Source organism: Panthera uncia, chromosome D4 (genome assembly GCF_023721935.1).
Source record: "Panthera uncia isolate 11264 chromosome D4, Puncia_PCG_1.0, whole genome shotgun sequence".
NCBI classification, from domain to species: Eukaryota; Metazoa; Chordata; class Mammalia; order Carnivora; family Felidae; genus Panthera; species Panthera uncia.
In genome coordinates, this window is record NC_064807.1 from 69,441,452 (window position 1) to 69,462,306 (window position 20,855).

Sequence of the window (20,855 nt, forward strand, 5' to 3'; positions counted from 1 at the left end):
ATGATACAGTTTCAGATTTCACAATGCAACTAATCTTTAAGAATCTACCATTTGTTGGGGTGTCTGCATGGCTCAGTTGCTTAAGTATCCAACTCTTGATTTCAGTTCAGGTTATGATCCCAGGGTTGTAGGATCAAGCCCCATGTTGGGCACTGCACTGAGCGTGCAGCCTGCTTAAGATTCTTTCTCTCTCCCCCTACCCCTCCTCCCCAAGTGCTCACTCAGTCTTCCTCTTTCAAAAAAAAAAAAAATACTACCACTTGTCAAGGGTTAATTTCTCGAGTAAAGACTGTGTGTAGGCTCCCAGGCATGGATGGATAGATTGCTTTTAGGATCATAGATAATTAATCCATTGCAATAGAAAGGAAGGTGGACTATATGGAGACAAATAGAGACAATGTGATAAACTTGGAAGAAGCATGAGGATATAGAAACTATGTCCTTATAGCAATGTTCTCAGTGAAAGGAGAGGCAAGAGCTTCAAAGAAGGGAGAGGGAACTGAGCAGAGAAAGGAGGAGGGTTGCTAGGCAGCCCCAAGGGTCCACTTGTGGTTTGTGGTCATAAGTTTAAAGTTAGACCAGCCAGCACATTGATGTATAGTACATTATTAGGGTTTTCTGTTGAAATAAATTTTTTTATTGAATACAAAGGTAGGAAGGAACGAAGGAAGGAAGGAAGGAAGGAAGGAAGAAAGGAAGGAAGGAAGGAAGGAAACCTACCACTTGTCATTTGTTGTAATATCAAAGGAGAATAAAATTTTCTGAAATTGCTGCTAAAACACTCCTCCCTTTTCCAACTACGAATCCTCATGAAGCTTGCTTTTCGTCATATACTTCAACCAAACATATCACATATCACAACAAATTGGCTGCAGAAGCATATGTGAGAATCCAGCTGTCTTCTGTTAAGCCAGCCACTACAAGATCTGCAAAAGTATAAAACAATCACTCTCTTCTCACTAAATGTTTTGTCTTAGAAAATGTAGTTTTTTAATTAAAATATTACTTATATTAACATATACTAGGTATATCACAATTATTTTAAATGAATTAATACACAATTTAAATTTTTATTGCAAAATACATTGTTTTCATAAAAATATACTACTTATGTGAATATGTAATATTTATTATAGTTATTTTTAAATGACTCAATAAACGATTAGTAAAATTTTCATGGTTCTACTTTCTAAATGTGGTAAATTCACCCATAGAAACAAATGCTAGTTGGGGTCCTAAATAATTTTTAAGAGTGAGGGGTGCCTGGGTGGCTCAGTCGGTTAAGCGGCCGACTTCGGCTCAGGTCATGATCTCGCGGTCCGTGAGTTCGAGCCCCGCGTCAGGCTCTGTGCTGACAGCTCAGAGCCTGGAGCCTGTTTCAGATTCTGTGTCTCCCTCTCTCTGACCCTCCCCTGTTCATGCTTTGTCTCTCTCTGTCTCAAAAATAAATAAACGTTAAAAAAAAAATTAAAAAAAAAAAAAAAAAGAGTGGGAAGAGGTCCTGAGACTGAAAAAAATGAGAATTTCTGCTCTAGGGTTATCATCCAAGTCAGCCCGACTGAAGCGAGCTCACTGGGCAAGTCCTTGGGAACAGGGCAGAGGAGAAGCAGAGGAAAAGTGGTTTGCTTAAACAGAACCAATCCAGAAGTTGCTAGTACTATTCCTGCTCACAGTCTATTGGCCAACACTCAGTTCCATGGCCACATCCCACTGCCCAGGGGCTAGGAACCCTGGTCTCCATCTGGGAAGCCAGCAGGGAGGAATTTGAGGTCTCTGTCACACTCCTAGAACTGGATCTTGGGGCCATGCAAAGAGATTTCTCAGAGTTGGTATAAAGGTAGTTTTGTTATAGTAGCCAGCACTGAGACGAATTGGGATAATTTTAGGGCAATACAGAAGCCTGGAAGCTGGTGGTAGATCAATGCTTTGATCCAATAGGCTCAGCTGAAGCTGGGTTGGAAAGTGGCATTAATAATGTCTGCTGGGGCATATGCCCACTCAAATATCCCCTTATACAACAGCTGAATGTGAGGGCTGGCCAAGAAGACAAGAATAAATGGGTACAAACATTGATCCTGTACAGTCAAAGCACTCAGGCTCTCATGATCCACCAGGGCCCATGTTACTTTTCTATTAGCATCAAAGGAACATGAATGGAGAGTGGACCATACCACAGATTTCAATTTGTCTACCACCAAAAGACTAGCTGCTTCAGAGAACTCGGGTCCTGACAAAGGACAGCTGCCATCTCTGAGAGAAAACTCTTCCTCTCTTGTTTGCTCTAAGATGACCTCCTATAAGCACCCTGTTGGACCAGCCACCAGAGAGCCCCTGTAGAAGGTGGGTGCAGGTGGCTTCCTCTGAGCCTAGTACACGGTAGGTGAGACCAGTCATCATGAGACTGAGTGCCCAGCCCCTATGGTTAACACAGGACAGTTGATTGTCCACCTCAGCAGCTCGGCTCAATGGATCCTCCCACTCAATTCACACAAATCACTTCATTTCTTTTTATCTTAGTCTCTTGGCCTTTAAAATAAAGGATTAAAAATGTGTCTGTTCACGGGGTGGCTGAGAAAATCAAGCAAGATTGAAGTTGCAAAACACTATGCACCAAAAAGGAAAAAGACATGTTTGAGTAATCAGTTAACGTGGCTCTCACCTCCACTTGACACAGTCATGAGAGCTTTAGGTCCACCTATGATTTCTCGGGTTCATATGTCCTCTTTCTTGTCACTCAAATTCTGTAATCAATCTCCAGAACTTTCTCATCTTGCAAACCTGAAACTCTCTACCTATTAAATAACCACTCCCCATTCCTCTCAAAATTAGTTTTGAAGTAATCCTTTCTCTCAAGCTTCTAGAGCCATACTCAGCTAAACCAATATGCCACACAGTGGGGCCCCAGGACTTTTCTTCACCTTCCCATTGTCTACTCATGAAACATGGATTATATTGAGCCTACCATACGACAGGTTCCTTGCAATGCTCCGAGGCTTAAAAAAAAAACTATTATTATTCTTAAAGATCTCACGGTATATTTTACAAGTGTGTCAATAATCGAGTGTGATTCAATGGTCATAAACAAGGTCTACACAAGGCGTGGAGGTAGCACAAAAGAAGATGCCATTCGTCCATCTGCATAGGAAGCATGCGGGAATGTTATTAAATGCTTCATGGACAAGGTCCTCAGGTTGGGATTTGAAGAATGAGGAAGCAAGAATTCATTAAGAGAGAACAGTGAGAAGTTATGAAATACAAACAGTTCAGTCTAATGTGAGGTAATTTTAGTCTAATGTTTTCTCATGAATTGTCTAATTCTCCAAAGAGGTTTTAAGTGATAATGATCTCAGGCAGGAACTTGAGTAGAGCTGAGGAGGGTGGTTATGACAGTGACAGACCAACGAAGGAGATGATTTTTTGCAGAGACTTGGAAATTTGTCTGTGTAGGTAGCACGTTTCTCTTAATATGCAGACATTCTTCTAGGGACAAATACTCAGGATAAAAATAAAAATCATTCTGTTTGCAACGGAATGCCACACAGCCCTAAAAAAGGATAAGGTCGTGCCGTTTGCAACAACATGCATGGACCTAGAGTGTATAACGCTAAGTAAAATAAGTCAGACAGAGACAGACAAATACCATATGATTTCACTCATGTGCAGAATCTAAAAAGCTCAAATGAATAAACAAAAGGCAGAATCAGACCTGTAAGTACAGAGAACAAACTGAAGGTTGCCAGAGGAAAGCAGGTAGGGTGATGGGCAAAATGTGTAAAAGAAGCAGGAGACACTGGCTTCTAGTTACAGAATGCAGAAGTCGCAAGAATAAAAGGCAGAACACAGGGAATATAGTCAATGATATTGTAATAGCCTCATATGGTGACAGAGGGTAGCTACCCTTGTGGTGAGGGTAGCTTAACATAGAGACATATAGGATAGCTTCACACATCACTATGTTATACACATGCAACCAGTGTAACATTATGTGCCAACTGTACCCAAATTTTAAAAATTTTAATAATTAAAAAATGAGGGGCACCTGGGTGGCTCAGTCAGTTAAGCATCTCTTGACTTCGGCTCAGGTCATGACCTCACAGGGGTGAGATCAAGCCCTGCGTAGGGTGGTGCTGAGCATGGAGCCTGCTTCAGATTCTCTCCCTCTCCCTCCGCCCTCCTCCCTCATGCATGAATGCACTCTCTCTCTCTCTTAAAGAAAAAAAATAATAAAATAAAAATTATTGGTAAAATTTGAGGTTTTTAAGTTATGTCTAAAAGTTTCTTCCTCTCGTGATGTCTTTCCTTTGTTTCTTTTGCATGATATAGAGCTTACAAATCAGTAAGTCGTTTCCTGATATACTTTTAGCTTTCTTGTTTGATTTCAAAGCTTGAGTTCTGTTTTTATTGCTAAAACCCTACCAATTGTATAGGGAGGTTTCTTTTTTTCTTTAAAAATCTATTCTTTTGATGTTCAAAGCCATTTTTAAAAATCAGTCTCTTTAGAAACTATTTCTAAAGTCATATTTACCAACAGCCATCTCAAACATATCTGTTGGATGGACATATTCCAACTTAACTATTAAGAGTTTAGGGGGGCGCCTGGGTGGCTCAGTTGGTTAAGCGGCCGACTTCAGCTCAGGTCACCATCTCGCGGTCCCTGAGTTCGAGCCCCGCGTCAGGCTCTGGGCTGATGGCTCAGAGCCTGGAGCCTGCTTCCGATTCTGTGTCTCCCTCTCTCTCTGCCCCTCCCCCGTTCATGTTCTGTCTCTCTCTGTCTCAAAAATAAATAAAACGTTAAAAAAATTTTTAAAAAAAGAAGAGTTTAGGGCGCCTGGGTGGCTCTGTCGGTTAAGCGTCGGACTGCACTGGCAGTGTGGAACGTGCTTGGGATTCTGTCTCCCCCTCTCTCTGCCCATCCCCCACTCTCACTGTCTCTGTCTCTCTCAAAATAAATAAAACACTTAAAAAAAATTTTTTAAAGAGTTTAACGATTTACTTTCCTTTTTGCCTAAGTATTCTAAAATGGTTACAGGATTGCTCTGTATTATTCCAAACATGAGATATTTATTTGAAAATCAGGGGTTTATGGCTTCAGCATAGAGTTAGTTATTTCTACTACAAATTCTATGGATGTTTTTAATGAGCAATCAAAATATTTACAGACACGTAAATTTTAAGATCCCTTGTATCCTGCAATTATAGTAATTGCTTCCACCTCACTTCAAAAGAGGGCCCTGACAAGCTAACAATAAGAGGAAGTCAGGACTGGGACCCATCATGCAGAATTAAATAGTCCCAGGGGTTTGGAAAGCACTCCCTGGCTTCAGAAGACTAATTGCCTGGGGATGTCTCAACATCTGAGGCAGAACTCACCTGAGTTCCATCCTATTTTTCCTGGCTCCCAGGGGCTACGATTCAGAGGCTACATTCCACAGAGGAATCCTAAATCCAAGTGAAATAACCCTGAAATGCTAGGGTCTTGGCATAGACCTGAAGCCACGGTAAGCATAAGGCCCAGGTGAAAACATCCAAGAATTGCAGGCAAGTTTAAACTGTTTCCCTTCACCTTGATTTTATTTTGCTATGTCTATTGCATCATTTTAGCAACGAATTAAAATTCAACAAAAGATTGAATGAGGGAAAATTTTGAAATCTACCTGGGAAACCGTAGAGATATTTGCTTTTTTGTGAATGTACATTTGGAAAAAAAATAAGATGGATGTTTCCCAGATGTTGTGAGCCAGGGTCAAACATCCAGGTGCTTTCAATTACTTAAGAAGCAGGAGATTCTATTTTGACAGAGCATCTTCACATATAACTTAAATTCCATGATTTGGGAAGTTTACGAAGACAAAGGAGAAATAGCCTGTACTAATTTGTTTCATCAGGCAATCTCTCCAATTACAGAGCCTTTAACTAACATGCCGGAAATCTTACAGTCCTCAGGATGCAAAGTGTAGAGAAGCCTCATTGGGTTTCTTTTTATTCCATTTCCTCCTTTAGTATCAATTTTTCCCTACTTGACCAGTTTTAACCAAAGTAAATATTTTAACATATCTCCCTCCTGAAATATAAAGTAACAACAAATTTTTTGACAGTGACCATTTTTCCTTTTTTACCCTGTGCTTTAAAAATATTCTTTTCTTTGAATCAGTTCAGATACTAGAGCATCTGTTTTAAATATACTGCTTTGGGTAGATTTTTTTTCCTCCCACATTCTTGTTAAGTGATACATTGGCTTTATTGGGTCATCTTGAAATGATGTCTGCTTCTTTCAAATATGAAAACATATATGAAAGAATGGCTGTATTACTGTTAATTAAATACTATGTTTACACATATATGTTTGTGGTCGAAGATTTAAGACTTACATGAGCACTCTGAGGTACTAGCTCATTCCTAGGAGGGACGGGGGAAGAAAAGATGAGCTTCTGTTGTACCAGTAACATTTTATTTCTTTAACAGAAGAAATTATCTGAAGCAACCATGACATATTATTAACATCTATTAATAGGGTATAGAGGTCATCTGCAGCTGAACCACGGGAATCTACCCCAAAAACCAACAGCACACTTTACACACTGTATGTTAGCCAATTTGACAATAAATTATATTTTAAAAAAAAGAACAGCCACAGAAACCTTAGGAATAAAGCTACTGCTGAATTCATAAGAAGTGTAAAGGCATAAAACATGAGACTAATGAATGTCATCAGATAGAAGGTGTCATGGTACAATGTTGTGGGGAAAAAAACTGGCTTTGAATCCCAGCTCTGTCACTTTGTAGATACACCATAGGTTGAGCTCTTGAATCTCTCTGAGCCTCAATTTCTCCATTTGTAAAAGGAGTACAAGGATATTTACTTTGTGGGTTATAAAGAATATTATGTAGCTATACACAAAGAGAATAAAACCATTATCAGACCTTTACATCATCTATCTAGAGTGATGATCAATTTGTCATTAAAGTCTGAAATTCACTTCTAAGATGATTTCTAAGTTTATTGAATTTTTAAAAAATTTCCAACTAACAAATTTCAATATACCTCATCGAAACACTATATTTATAAAGCAATCCAAGTGCTGAGGTGCTATTGTGAAAGCGGGTAATATAATAAAGGATCTGAGTACCTAGAAGAATTAAAATTGAATATGGAAAAATGAAAACAGACTCTATATTAAGATAGGGCTACTGGGAAACACTATCTGTTTAAAGATTTTTAATGTTTGTGGAAAAAAAAGAGGAAATCAATAGAATGAACTAGGCAGAGAGGACAGAGAAGGAAAATTAATCATTGCTTTTGCAGATGTTGTCACATTTAATACTCTTGCCCAAAGTTACACACCTATTGAGTGGGAGAACTAAGCTTCAAAGCTAGGCTTGATTTCATTCCCAAATCCATATTTTTAATTATTCTACAAAAGTATTCCCTTTCTGGAACCTAATTCTAACCAACACAGAGGAATCTGCTGGTTAAGGGGAGGTGATTATTATATACAAGTTTACAGAGAGAACCTACCAATGAAATCTCCAAGTCACTTCATCCTTGAATTCTGGAAAATGTGAGAAAAAATGTGATTCTAATATTTAAAAAGGTAAATTCTGCAAACCCTAGACTAAGAAATTTTATTACTGACTCTTATCAAGAGGGCAACTTGTAACCACTGAAAAAGAAATCCATGATCACTACAACCATTACGGTTCCATAAAATGAGCCATGGTAAACTAATCTCATTTTTCTTTTAACAGATTTATGATAGGCTGATCGGGAAAAGGCAGTAGAAAACACTTATCTGTGCTTCAGTAGAACGCATGACAAAATCTCTCATTCAATCACTCAATTCACAATTATTGAACCCTATACCTGGCAGATATGCCCATGTTGACATTTAAACAGCCCAGTGCATCCATGCTTCATATAGCGCACTTGCCAGAATCTGTCCACATATTTCCAATGGTGCCCGTCCCTAAGTTTCTTCCATCCATTCCTTTGATTAACGGACTCCTGCTCACCCTTTGAGATTCAGGAGTCACTGCCTCCAGGAAGCCTTCCCCGATGCCCTGAAGCAGTCCCTCACACACAGCTGTCCTGTGTACAACCAGAGTTTCTTGTGCGCATATTTATCCAAGCACCTACCCTAGTGATTTGCAGTTGTTTGTTTACTTGCCCCCCTAACTCTCTGGATTATAATCAGCCTACTGGCAGGAACCAGTATCTGTGTTCTATCTATGTTGCCAGCAGAAAGTAAGTGTTCAATAAATATTGCTTGGGAAAAAAATGTATTAGGCAGTATTGGAAGTCGTGCCAGACTTGACATATTAAACATGAATAAGCTTCCTCCCTTTCACTGATCAATTTCCACATTTATTCAAGAGTTTCTTTCGCACTTGTCTTGACCTAACTATCAGACAGCTGCTCACTTTTGGGCGCTCCTTTTCAGTTCCCCTTCTAGGTCACCTTACCCATATAACTTACAGACCAACTTCTTTCTTCTTTGGATTGCCCAATAATTAAGTGTTGAATCAGAACAACACTTACAGAAAGCAGCCCAATACATTTCTACAAAACAAACAAATATTTGAAGTCTAACCCATAGGAAGCAATTTCCTAGTGGTTTCCGTAATTAGCTAAGAGCATTCTCATCCCGAATGTTTCTCAGGAGGTTGAATGGAGGAGCGAGTTCTAACAACACTTACTATATACCTGCTAGGCTAAGCACTGTACATGTTTTACTTCTTTACTTTGATCCTTATATGATTCAAGATCAACCATTTTGTTTTAGAGATGAGGAAACAGGTGAAGGAAGGAGAAGTGAATTGGTACCTCCAGCTATTTAGGGGCAGAATTTGGACCCCAGTGCTCGGATCCCAAGCCAGGTTACATTCTATAACTTACTGCCTTCAAGCCACAGTTTCGTTCCTAGGGCAGCAGCCCAGCAGGGTGCAGGAGGGACTTCTATCACCTTCAGTTTCTATCAGACTGTTTGAAATTTCAAAGCATTTTGTTTTCAAATATTAAAGCTTTGTAAGAAGGGATGATAGGGCTTGGGTTTCCACCTACAAACATTATGCCCTTCGTGTCCCTCAACACAACTTGTTTGCTAAAATGCACAGAGGTAAGATAGCCCAGAGGGTTGAGACAACTTTTTATTTGTTTGCTCTTTTTCACTAGAAGGGAGCTATCTTCTCCAAGTCCCTGATGGTCAGTAGCAACTCATGCAGCCGAATTGCTGCAAACCTGGCTCCCCAGGACAGCAGACACAACTCCCATCCAGTGAATGGCATTTCAAATCCCAGAAGAACCATGACTATTCCAGGATACTCAGTACCCACCCGTGTGAAGACTCAGACTTCAAAACCATTGACCCATGACTTGTATGCCAACCTGCCTTAAAATCCTTGTGGTAACTGACTCGAGAAGGCCAAGATACATAACATCACTTCAGGCTAGAATATACAAGGGCACACAAGAATAGAGAATTTATATAAAAGGCAGATATTTTTCTATTCTCTTCGTCTATAGCTGATTGTTCAAGGTTCCAATAGAGTTTGAGTCTCCTCTGATTGGAGTGTAGCAGCCCAAGCTTCCAACTGGAAACTGGCATCTCTGTAATGAAACACACACAAGACACAGAAGAGCTTGAGACAGTAACAAAGCACCAACATCTTTTGTTGGTCAGTAACATCTACTTACAAGGAGCAATGGCTGGATCTGGGATAGTTAAGAGTTCAAAAGAACTAAACCTTGACTGATTTTTTTTTTTAGTTTATTTATTTATTTTGAGAAAGAGAGAAAGAAGGGGAGGGCAGAGGGAGAGAGAGAATCCCAAGCAACCTCCACACTCTCAGGGTAGAGCCTGACACAGGGCTTGAACTCAGGAACCATGAGATCATGACCTGAGCTGAAATCAAGAGTCAGACGTTTAACCCACTGAGCTGCCCAGATGCCCCATCCTTGCCTGATTATTCAAAGTTCTGTAAAATACTTCTGGATTACAGTGACATCTGGCCATCAGTTCCCCAATTATCTTGTCCATGTCTTACTAGAAAGACTGTGAAGACACTGGGGAAAAGGTGAAAACTGATCATGAACCAAAACTAAATCAAATAAGTACTTTCCCATTTAGATTAATTCTTTTATCTGCCTAGAAATACAGGATGTTTGTCCTTCATCTTTATCATTAAAAGTGTTCCCAGAATGAATTTGATCATGAACTTCTTTTGATTAATTTTCTTCAGGAACGTTTTCCTGTCCTGCAGTTGAATAGTTCCTACTGTTACATTTGTTTTGGGTCTCTTCTGCAGGATCATAGGCTTTACCTATGAGGAAGCTCTGGGTCTGTCTTCCATACCTATCATTTTTCTTTTACATTATTATCCTTTTCTTGTACGTTCTGCAGGAACATGTCCATTTTGTATTGCACTATATCGATGAGCTTTTCCATGATCCTAATTCTCCCCCTCTCTCTGTCCTTATATGTAGAATTTAAGATGTTTTTGGATTCTTTGTGGTCATTCTTTTTCTTAACTGGCGACTTCACATATGCCCACTGCCCACTAAAATGTCAGAAGACACTCAGTGATTATATCCAAATGATTATATCCAAATTGCCTATCAGGAGTGGAGGCAAGAAATTCACACTTCCAAATATCTAAACAATCAGAAAATGAGGGCTCCTGGGTGGCTCAGTCGGTTAAGTGTCAAACTTTGGCTCAGGTCATGATCTCACGGTTCATGAGTTTGAGTCCCGCATCTGGCTCTGTGCTGACAGCTCAGAGCCTGGAGCCTGCTTCAGATTCTGTGTCTCACTCCGTTGTGTGCTCTCTCTCTCTCAAAAATAAATGAACATTAAAAAAATTAAACAATCAGAAAATGTACATCCAAAAAATTGTTTTCAGAAAAATTTGCATTAATACCTCCATATGATTTTTGTACAAACAGCTAACACAAGGGAGAAAAAGAAGTAAAATAATGGGAGGGGCGCACTGTTTCATACCCAACTCTATGATAATCAGAGAAAAACAGTATAAGAATTTCAAGACAATCACTTGTAATATTCCAAAGCATTGCAAAGGTAAAAGTAAAGAAAACATAGTCCATAGAGCAAAAGATAGAAAATGAAAAAAAAAAAAAAAAAAAGACTAATGGGAAAGTATAGAAAATCCCAGAAATAAGAAAAAATAAATTAACTATAATAAAATGGAAATTGAATCACTTTCCCTAGGAAATAAAAAGCCTCTCAGATGTGTCAGAAAACAAAGTACAGCCATATTCCATTTCTATGAAACAAATTCAAAGCAAAAGTAATATTAAAATGGCTATAATAAAGACATGGTCAAAGATATGAAGTTATTGCTAGCAAAAACAAAGCAATGATCACAATATTAATATCAGATAAATTTGAATTAAAGGCAAAAAAACATGAATTGGGTCTAAAAAAGCAATTCATATTAACAAAAGATCTATTTAAAATGAATAATATTCATGACAGTGTTTACACATTTTAATAAAACACAAAAAGAAATAAACACTAACATAAGCACAACAGTATTGAAATATTTTAGCACGATTTTGGTCAATCTACTAAAAACTTTTAACAAGCTGTTGCTACTGATTGAGACCAATATATGGCACTTGAGGTACTTTAGTGATTTTTAGTCTATATGAATACAAGTTCCAGAAGGATCCTCAAATCAGCTGAAGGGGTAGCCTCAAATAAGCTAAATCTTATAGTTCTGAAAGAAAGAGTGCCCAGATGTTTTAAAAGCCTGAAGAGTTGTGTGATCAAATATTCATGCTGATTTAAAGCATATGCTGCATCCTATAGAATAATATCCCAATCATGCAGAATTTTGTCTCCCAACTGCCTTCTCTACGTGATTCACTATTTCTAGGGATGAGGTACATGGTAACACCAGTGAATTTCTTAGGCACAGATCTTTGACATACTTCTTTTACCATTCCTAGTCAGATGAAATATTGTATGGAATACCATGACCATGGACAGTCCAGTCTATAAATCCACAGAGGAGTGCTGTCAGGGTGAGGCACATCTCTGTCAGAAATCTGTATGTATTCTTTAAAAATGAATTGCTGCATGCTCTATGATGGTGATGGCAGGTCACATTGGAAATGGTGCCTTATCAGGGCCTCAGCATTGGTCTCACTTATTGATAAGGTAGACTATCATCAGGGTAACCACCAAATTAACCTTGATAAAATGAAATCTACATTTCTGAATCCATGCATAACCTCCACCTCTGCCAATATGGCCACTTTGTGCATAAACCCACCAAACAAGCCATTTGAGGACTGAGGGGAGAGACTGATATCCAAAGGATGGGTCATCTTGTCTACCTGATTGTTGAGATCTTCCTCTGTAGTGGTTACTATCTGATGAGATACAAATATCTTCAAACTCTTTGGCCATTCTGTGAGGTCCATCCACATATCTCATATTACCAATTCTGTTCTAAGTCCCAGACTTACAGTGTGAACAGAGTTTATTCCTACCATTTGGAATGCATATAACTCACTAAACACCAGAAAGTATATTCATTTCCTCCAGCAGAAATATCACATTTGGAATACCAGCTGCAATCAGAGATACCACTGATGGTAAGTTTAGTAGTCCACTTTAGTAATACCACTGCATACAGCCTCTTACCATTTTCTCATTCTCCACTTACAGTCAAGCTGACAGGTTATTTTCCTTAAATGAGAGGGCAACATTGCACAAGAATTCCCATGCTGAGGGTCTGATTCTAGGGCTACTTTTTGTACCAAATACCAGAGTCCTGACAATAAACGGAATTCTCCCCAGTAGCTCAAATGAGACTTTAATGAAAGTGCTACTTACAAATATATGGGAAGTATTAAGAAATGTCAATGTACTCTGAAATTAGCATTAATAGGGAGCCATTGCCACCCCTAGGCTGAGAGACAAGGGGAGGAACTAGTGTTACTGGGGCCCAGTGAGAAGAGAGTCACCAGTATCGAACTGTACTCATGCACAGTTATAGCTATTGTCAAAGATGTAGCATTGAAGCAGTTGGAATCAAGGAATAAATATTCTGATATCTCTCTCATACCACTTTCTGACCTCCATCAGCTAAATCCAATTTGAAGTGAGACAACATAGTCTTGGTGATACAGTGGGAAAAGGTTACTCTTCTAGGTTAAACAACAACACAGAGAAGGTAGACAATGGGTATAAGGGTGAGGAGACAGAATAATCAGCACAGAAATGCATAAACAAAAAGCTTATGTGGCCCTGCTTTCAGATAACAAGGACTAAACTAATGATCTACCTAGAATGTGTAGCACTCATTGTATGAAGATACTTCTACAAGTTATTTTCATAGCGATTTATAGTGAACAACTAAATTTGGTTAGCCCAACCCAACACCTTTTCTGGGAATTCCACCCTCCTTTTACAAGTCCATCTATGTAGTCTGAAGAGCTGAATAGGCCAGTAAAAGTAGGGTCAAGAATAATGCAGATGTGCAGTGAGAACATGGGAAAAAATGGAGAAAGAAGACATAGAAAGCAATTCCTTCGCAGTTTATTCCTGAAGTACAGCATCATATTGCCCTTGAATCCCATAAGATTCCCTAGAATCCTTCAACAACATGGGTTTGAACTACACGGGTCCACTCATACAGGAATTTTTTTTCGGTAAATACAGCACAGTACTGTAAACGTGTTTTCTCTTCCTTATGATTTTCTTAATAATGTTTTCTGTTCTCTAGCATACTTTATTGTAAGACTACAGTACATGATACATACAACATATAAAATATGTGTTGATCTGCTTTTTATGTTATCAAGAGGTTTCCAGTCAACTGTAGACTATTAAGTTTTGAAGGAGTCAAAAGTTATACACAGATTTTCCACTGCATGCAGGATCACCAGACTTAACCTCCCTGTTATTCAAGGGTCACTTTTTCCTTAAGTTTAATTGGAGTTTGGTTTCTGTTACCTAGAATTCTAACTAATAGATCATCATTATGAATGCATAGTTAGATTTAACACATCTTTACACATTAATATAGCATATCAATTTGAACTTGTATCAATGTTTCCTTCTCAATCTCAGGTGATTCTTTTTGAAAAAAATATGAGAAATTAATGAAAAGAAAAAGAACATTACATATATCGGTTGAACGGAGAGGAGTCAAAGAAAAGAAATTGGGAGATAAGTGTGCTACAGTTTTTCTACTACAAAAGGAGAAAACCTATTATATCTATATAAGCAATTCTAGGAATAGATCACTGCAACTGTACATTAAATTTCATGTGGAAGGTAGACAATCTTTGAATTATCTCAATTCCTACCTGGCAGTGTGTCTGACTCACAACTAGTTTGATTTTACTTTCTCAGTGTACTCACATTTCAGAAACTACCAGAGACCTTTTCCCTTCTCAAACCCTTATGAAAGTCTACATACTCCCCACTGGAAGAACACAAATAAAATGGATATTCTTGAGGAAAAAAGTTGTTGAGAAAATGACTTTTCAATGGGGTTTGAATCCACAAGCTTTCTCTGCCAAAACTCCCCATCTCAGATTTCTATACCAAGATCTTAGCTTAAAACACTTATGCACTAAAATAAATATCCTCAAGAAAATAACATTATCTTAATGTTCTCTCCTAAATCCAAGATTACTTCAGGAAAAGTAAGTTAATTTAATGTCAGAATTGGCCACAGAAATTCAGTTTGAGTGTATGTTGAAAAAACATTATTAGACTCCAATCCTGACCCAAGAAAGGTTAAAATGGTTTTGCTTGGTTGGTTGTGTTTAGTTGGCAGGGGAATGTTTATTCTCCCTCCATACTGCTATCATAAAACACATTGATCGTTGTCAATAGCCATTTGGGTTTACTATTTACATTTGAGATATTGCAATATTGAGCCGGGAAGTCTCTATCATAGGGGGGAAATGATTTGGATCATAAATAGTTGTTTACTAATAAATCCAGCGTATTCATCTGTTTTCTGTTTATTTTACTAATTATCAGAGTTAAATGAGTGTTTTCGTTTAGACAGATTCTGATTCTTGAGTCTCCTCCAGGCAAATTTTGAATACCAGAGGATTTTTTTTTCACCAACCATCACAAGCAAATATTTAGCCTAATTTCCAAATTTATTATTGCATTGTGATTCCTGCCACCTTATCTTTTCCTAATTTCATGGAAGGAACATAAAAATAAGGACATTTAAATCCAATGGAACAAACATTGGATATTTTCATGTGCCAAGCCTGCGCTAGTCATTTAGAGTGAAAAAAAAAAAATGAATACAGTTCCTGATCTATCTGGAGATGAAGGGAAAGCAGAAGTCCCACAAGTATTGACCTCTGTTGTCCACAAAGGCAAGACAATTGCTAAGAGTAGAGAGCAATGGGGAAGAAAGCAGATGCAAGGGAAAGGACATAAAGAGAGCAGTAAAATTTGGGATTTGCCATTAAAAAAAGGGCAAGCATTAACTGAGTACTATGTGCCATCCAGTGGATAAATTTCTTTAACATACATTTTTTAATCCTTAAAACAATCTTTTGACGTAGGTACCACTGTTCTCATTTTAGAAATTAATTAATGGAGAATCAGAGAGGTTAAAAGACTTTCCCAAGGTCATACAGCCTAGTGAATTGTAGAATTGGGATACAACCTGCTACCTATAAAAGGAATTGTCTAGAAAACAAGCAAAGAACTGCTGAATGGCAGTAAGTGCCATGTTAAATTTAACATCTATGAATTTACAGTAATACAAATTTGCAGAACTATGCTATTTTTTACAACAAGGCTTGGCAACTCAAGAAAAGGAATGCAGAAAGCTAATTGTTGAAGTCGTCTAGGATTGACTGAGAATTGACATGGTTGTTGTGGGTAAAGCATAGTTGTGATAAGAGAATTGAATGTACTGAAAAATCCTTTGGAAATGAATGTTAGGTTACAAAGGAGACAGGTGTCTGGCCGGCTCAGTAGTAGAGCATTGACTCATGATCTTGGGGTCATGAGTTTGAGCCCCATGTTGGGTATAGAGATTACTTTTAAAAATGTAGAGTTAATGGCACAAAACGGATCATCCATACAATCATTATCCATAGATGATGTGGAAAGATGGGAGGAACTGAGATGGAGAAGATTAGCCAAGTGCTAATATTTTAGATGGATGGTGGGGAAATGACCAGGAAAGTTGGTATATGACAGCAAGCAGTAGGGTGGAGGGTAATGAGCTTCAATGGAAAAAGCCTAGTGGAGAGGGTTTTTATAAGATGGTGGAGAAATGGAGGTGGCAATAGTAAGCTGGAAAGATACCAACACTACCTTCTGGTCCTAAGGTGCATAAGCTTTATGAAAGTAAACAGCCACAGCCACTTATAAGAGCTTCAGGTCTTCTCAGGAAAGACCCAGATTTCATTAAAGGCAAAGAAGTAGAGGAGTACTCAGGCAAGAGATTGAAAATATGAGGATAGGTGTTGCTGGCTAGGGAGCAGCCATTCTAGAAAGAACAGCAAAATAGTTTGGGAGGTGAAGAAATAAGTGGTTAGTTCGAAAGTAAGGAAGCCGCAAGTACAATAGAAATTTAACTTATGCTGTAACTGACTACAACGGAATGAGAAGCATGGAGGATCAGGTCTCAACAGTCTTTCTGAGAAAGGTAATCATCAGTCACAGTAGCCAGAAGACTTAACTCACTTGACTGAGTTGATGGTGAATCCAGAACCTATAGATAAAACTAGCTACTGGATGAGCTTCCATTTATTAAAAGAATATTATGTACCAAGTATTATTTGTATTGATTTCACTTAAACCTTACAAAAGTCTGTGAGTTAAGTATAACTATTCTAAATTTACAAATTGAAAACAGAGGCTTAAAGAGACTAACAGCAAAGCCAGGATCCAAAATTTAACAGAGATTGCTACCAGTGGCTCATGAACTGTAATAGGCTGGAAACATAATTTGAATGTTTTGTTTGGCTCTCACATTCTCAAAGGAAATACATATAGGTCAGTAGCTAGAAGAGTTCTATCTAGACCACCTTACTTGTTTTTAATGTTATTGCATTACTCCTGTGGGCATCTAAATTTGCTAGCCTTATTTAAACTAAATGGGTCTGACTCCATATTTTATGTACTCTACAGTATTTAACAAGAAAAGGCAGATTCCATTTTCAGCCATGACAGAGTAACCACCCTAAACAAATCTAAAATTAGAAGAAATATATAAGGCAACTGCTTTCAGGTACTGAACCACAAGCAATGTAGGATCATGATCCTTAAGAGAAGGAAAATGCAGATGAATGACGTATTTTCCCTAGATTTCTGCCTGGAGACAATTTCCAGATGACTGAGTAGAGAGGTGAAGTCCAAGCAGAGCACAGCAGTCTCACTGAGCTAATGAGGTAGGAACCAGAGTTTGGAGCTACTAAGGCAGCTGGAATTTGCATCAGGGTTCAAGAGAAGTAATTGCACAGAGGAGGGGTCCTGAAGTCTGCATGGGGTGCCCAGTGGGTTACTGGACAAGGCTAGGCTATATATTCACAGGATGAGACTCCACAATGTCCAGCAAAGCATAGATAATGCAGGACTGAGGGTTGACTGGAGGCAAGAGAGATCATACAGAATTGAGAGATATGAGATTCCTAGTCCAGGCAGTGTGGAGAGGCCTTGTTAAGAATGCCATAAATGTCATGTCTTAGAAACAAGGACCATAACCTTAAGTAAAAACCACATTCTAAGAATAAGAAGAGCAAGGGTCAAAAATACTTGAAAACATAACGGTTAAAAATTTCTAAAATTGGTGACAACCATAAACCTTCAGATCTAAGAAACCCAGCAAACTCCAAGTAGTATAAACTAAAAAAAATTTAAATCAAACCTGGTATATTACAGTCAAACTACTACAGAGAAAACTTTATAGGAGCTATAGAAGAAAAAAGGGCATTAAATACAGAAAAACAAGGGTAAAAATGATGTCTGATTTTCTATCATAAACTATGGAGGATAAAACACACAGGAATGTCATCTTAAAATGCTAAACAAACAAAAGAAGCCTACCTAAAATTATTTAACCAGTGAATATATCCTCTAAAAACAAAAATGAAATAAAGATATTTTCAGATAGAAGAAATATAAGAGAATTTGTATCCAGACCTGCGCTATAAGAAATGCTAAGGTAAAGAAGTTTTTTAGACTGAAGGAAATGACATATCAGAGAAAGAACTGTGTTGACACAAAGGAATAAATAACACTGTGAATGATAAATACTTGAACTAATAGAAAGACTAGCACTTTTTCCCCTTAATTTCTGTGAAAGACAATTGACAACTAAAAGCAAAAATAATGGCATTGTGTTGTGGGGTTGATATCATATATAGAGGCAAAATATATGACAACAGCAAAAAAAAAAGTAAAGATAAATGGAATTATTTTACAGAAAACAACTCCATTTACAATATTATCAAAAAACAAATTAAATACTTGGGAATACATTTCTAAAAAGAAGTTCAAGATTTGACCACTGAAAACTACAGCACATCATTAAAATAAGTTAAAGACCTAAATGAAAGGAAAGACATTCCATGTTCATGGATTGGAAGACATAATATTGTTACAAGGGAAATTCTCTACAAATTGATCTATAGAGTCAATGAATTCCCTAACACAATCCCAGTTGCCTTCTATTTTTGCAGAAATTAACAAAATGATCATATGAAAATTCTAAGAATTCAGAATAGTCAAAACATTATAAAAGAACTACAAAGTTGGAGGACCCACACTTCCCAATTTTAAAACTTACTACAAAGCCATAGTAATCAAAATTGTATGACACTTACATTGGCATAGACATACAGATCAATAGAATAGAATTGAAAGTCTAGAAATAAAGCTATAAATACATTTATGGCCAATTGATTTTTTTTTGAGTGCCAAGATAATTCAATGTGAAAGAATAGACTTTTCAACAAATGTTGCTGAGAGAACTGTACATTCACATACAAAAGAATGAATTTAGACCACTACTTCACACCACATTAAAAATTAACTCAAAACAGATCACAGACCTAAATGTAAGAGCTAAAACTATAAATCTCTTAGGAGAAAGAATAGCACAAGTCTTCATGACTTGGATTAGGCAATGAATTCTTAGATATGACACTAAAAGCTCCAAAAACAAAGAAAAAAAACCCACATAAATTACACTTTATAAAAATGTAAAACATATGTGCTTCAAAAGACACTAGAAAGAAAGTGAAAAAATCCACAGAATGGGAGAAAACATTTGCATACCATATACTCAATAAGGTACTTGTATCCAGGATACATAAGCACTCTCACAATTCAACAAATAACCCAACTGAAAAAATGTACAAAGGATTTGAACAGACATTTCTCCAAAGATAACATATAAATATGCCAATAAGCACATGGGAATATGCTCAATGTCATTAGCCATCAGGAAATGCAAATAAAAACCATAATGAGATACCACTTCACACACAATAGGATGGCTATAATTTAAAAAAATACACAATAACAAGTGAGGATATACAAAAATTAGAACCCTTAAACATTGCTGGTGGGACTGTAAAATGGTGTAGCCACTTTAGAAACTAGTTTGACAGTTCTTCAAAAATCTAATCATATGATCCAGAAATTCCACTCCTAGGTATATGACAAGAAAATTGAAAATATATGTTCACACAAAAACTTGCATGCAACATTTATAGTAGAATTATTCATAATGGCCAAAAAGTATAAATCATCCCAAGTCTATCAACTGATGAATGGATAAACAAAATGTGGTTTATACACACAATGGAATATTATTCAGCCATAAAAAGAAATGAGGTACTAATATATGCCTCAACATGGACAAACCTTGAAAACATTATGCTCAGTGAAATGGACAGGGAGCTTCTTTTAGGAAAATGAAAATGTTTTGGAATTAATGGTGATGTTTATACAACTCTCTGAATATATTAAAATCCACTGAATTATACACTTGCTGGGGGTAAATTTAATGGTATTTGAATTATATCTCAATTTTAAAATTGGAGAACTTTGTAGTAAGATGTAAAATAAAGGCTGTTTTATTTGGGACAGGAAAACTCCCTAAACTAATCCATAAAATTCATGTACGTCAAAAAAAATCTTAATAGGACTTCTTTTTCACTTGACAAAATGATTGTAAATTTTTTTTGAGAAAATAAGCATGAAAGAATCATCTTCAAAAATCTGCAAAATATTACAAAACTTAAGTTGGTTGACATTGAATTAGCTCTCCTAGATGTTATTTGTGTGTGTGTCCAAATACTATAATGTCTAAAGGCATATGCAGAGAGATATTTTTCAATTTTTCATTTTTAAAATAATGCAAATATATTAATTTTATAATAATAAAACTAAATCAAGCAAAAAAAATAAAATTAAAAAATAAATAATCTATGTAGCTCCTTCTCCACTATTAGTTTATTCTATTTTAGGCTAAAAATCCCTCTTCAATGTATCTGCATCTGCATAATTTCAAGTCACTTTTTCAGCCTTGTTGATTTTCTCTTAATATAGGTTAATTTATGAACAGCCTCCCTAGAATTTGGCACCTAACCTGAATACATTCAATGTGGACTTATTGGCACACAATAAACATTTATTTTCTTGGTTATTCTGGTTATTTCATTTACATAAATGCATCCTAAAACCATATTACCCCTTTGGGGCAGTTAATGCACAAAGTTTACTGATATTGGGTCAAAGACGAGTGCCTGAAGCCCCATATCTTATTCATAATCAGTAATTCTAAGCCAAAAACTATCTTTATCATCTTGTCCCATGTGCAGTGATATTTGG

The 20,855-nt window shown here is 37.1% G+C and overlaps 1 protein-coding gene across 32 annotated transcripts in view; it reads right to left on the reverse strand.

Annotated features, from left to right (window-relative positions):
* LPAR1 (lysophosphatidic acid receptor 1) overlaps positions 1 to 20,855 on the reverse strand; it is a 352,881-nt gene that overhangs the window by 190,786 nt on the left and 141,240 nt on the right. The window lies entirely within an intron of this gene.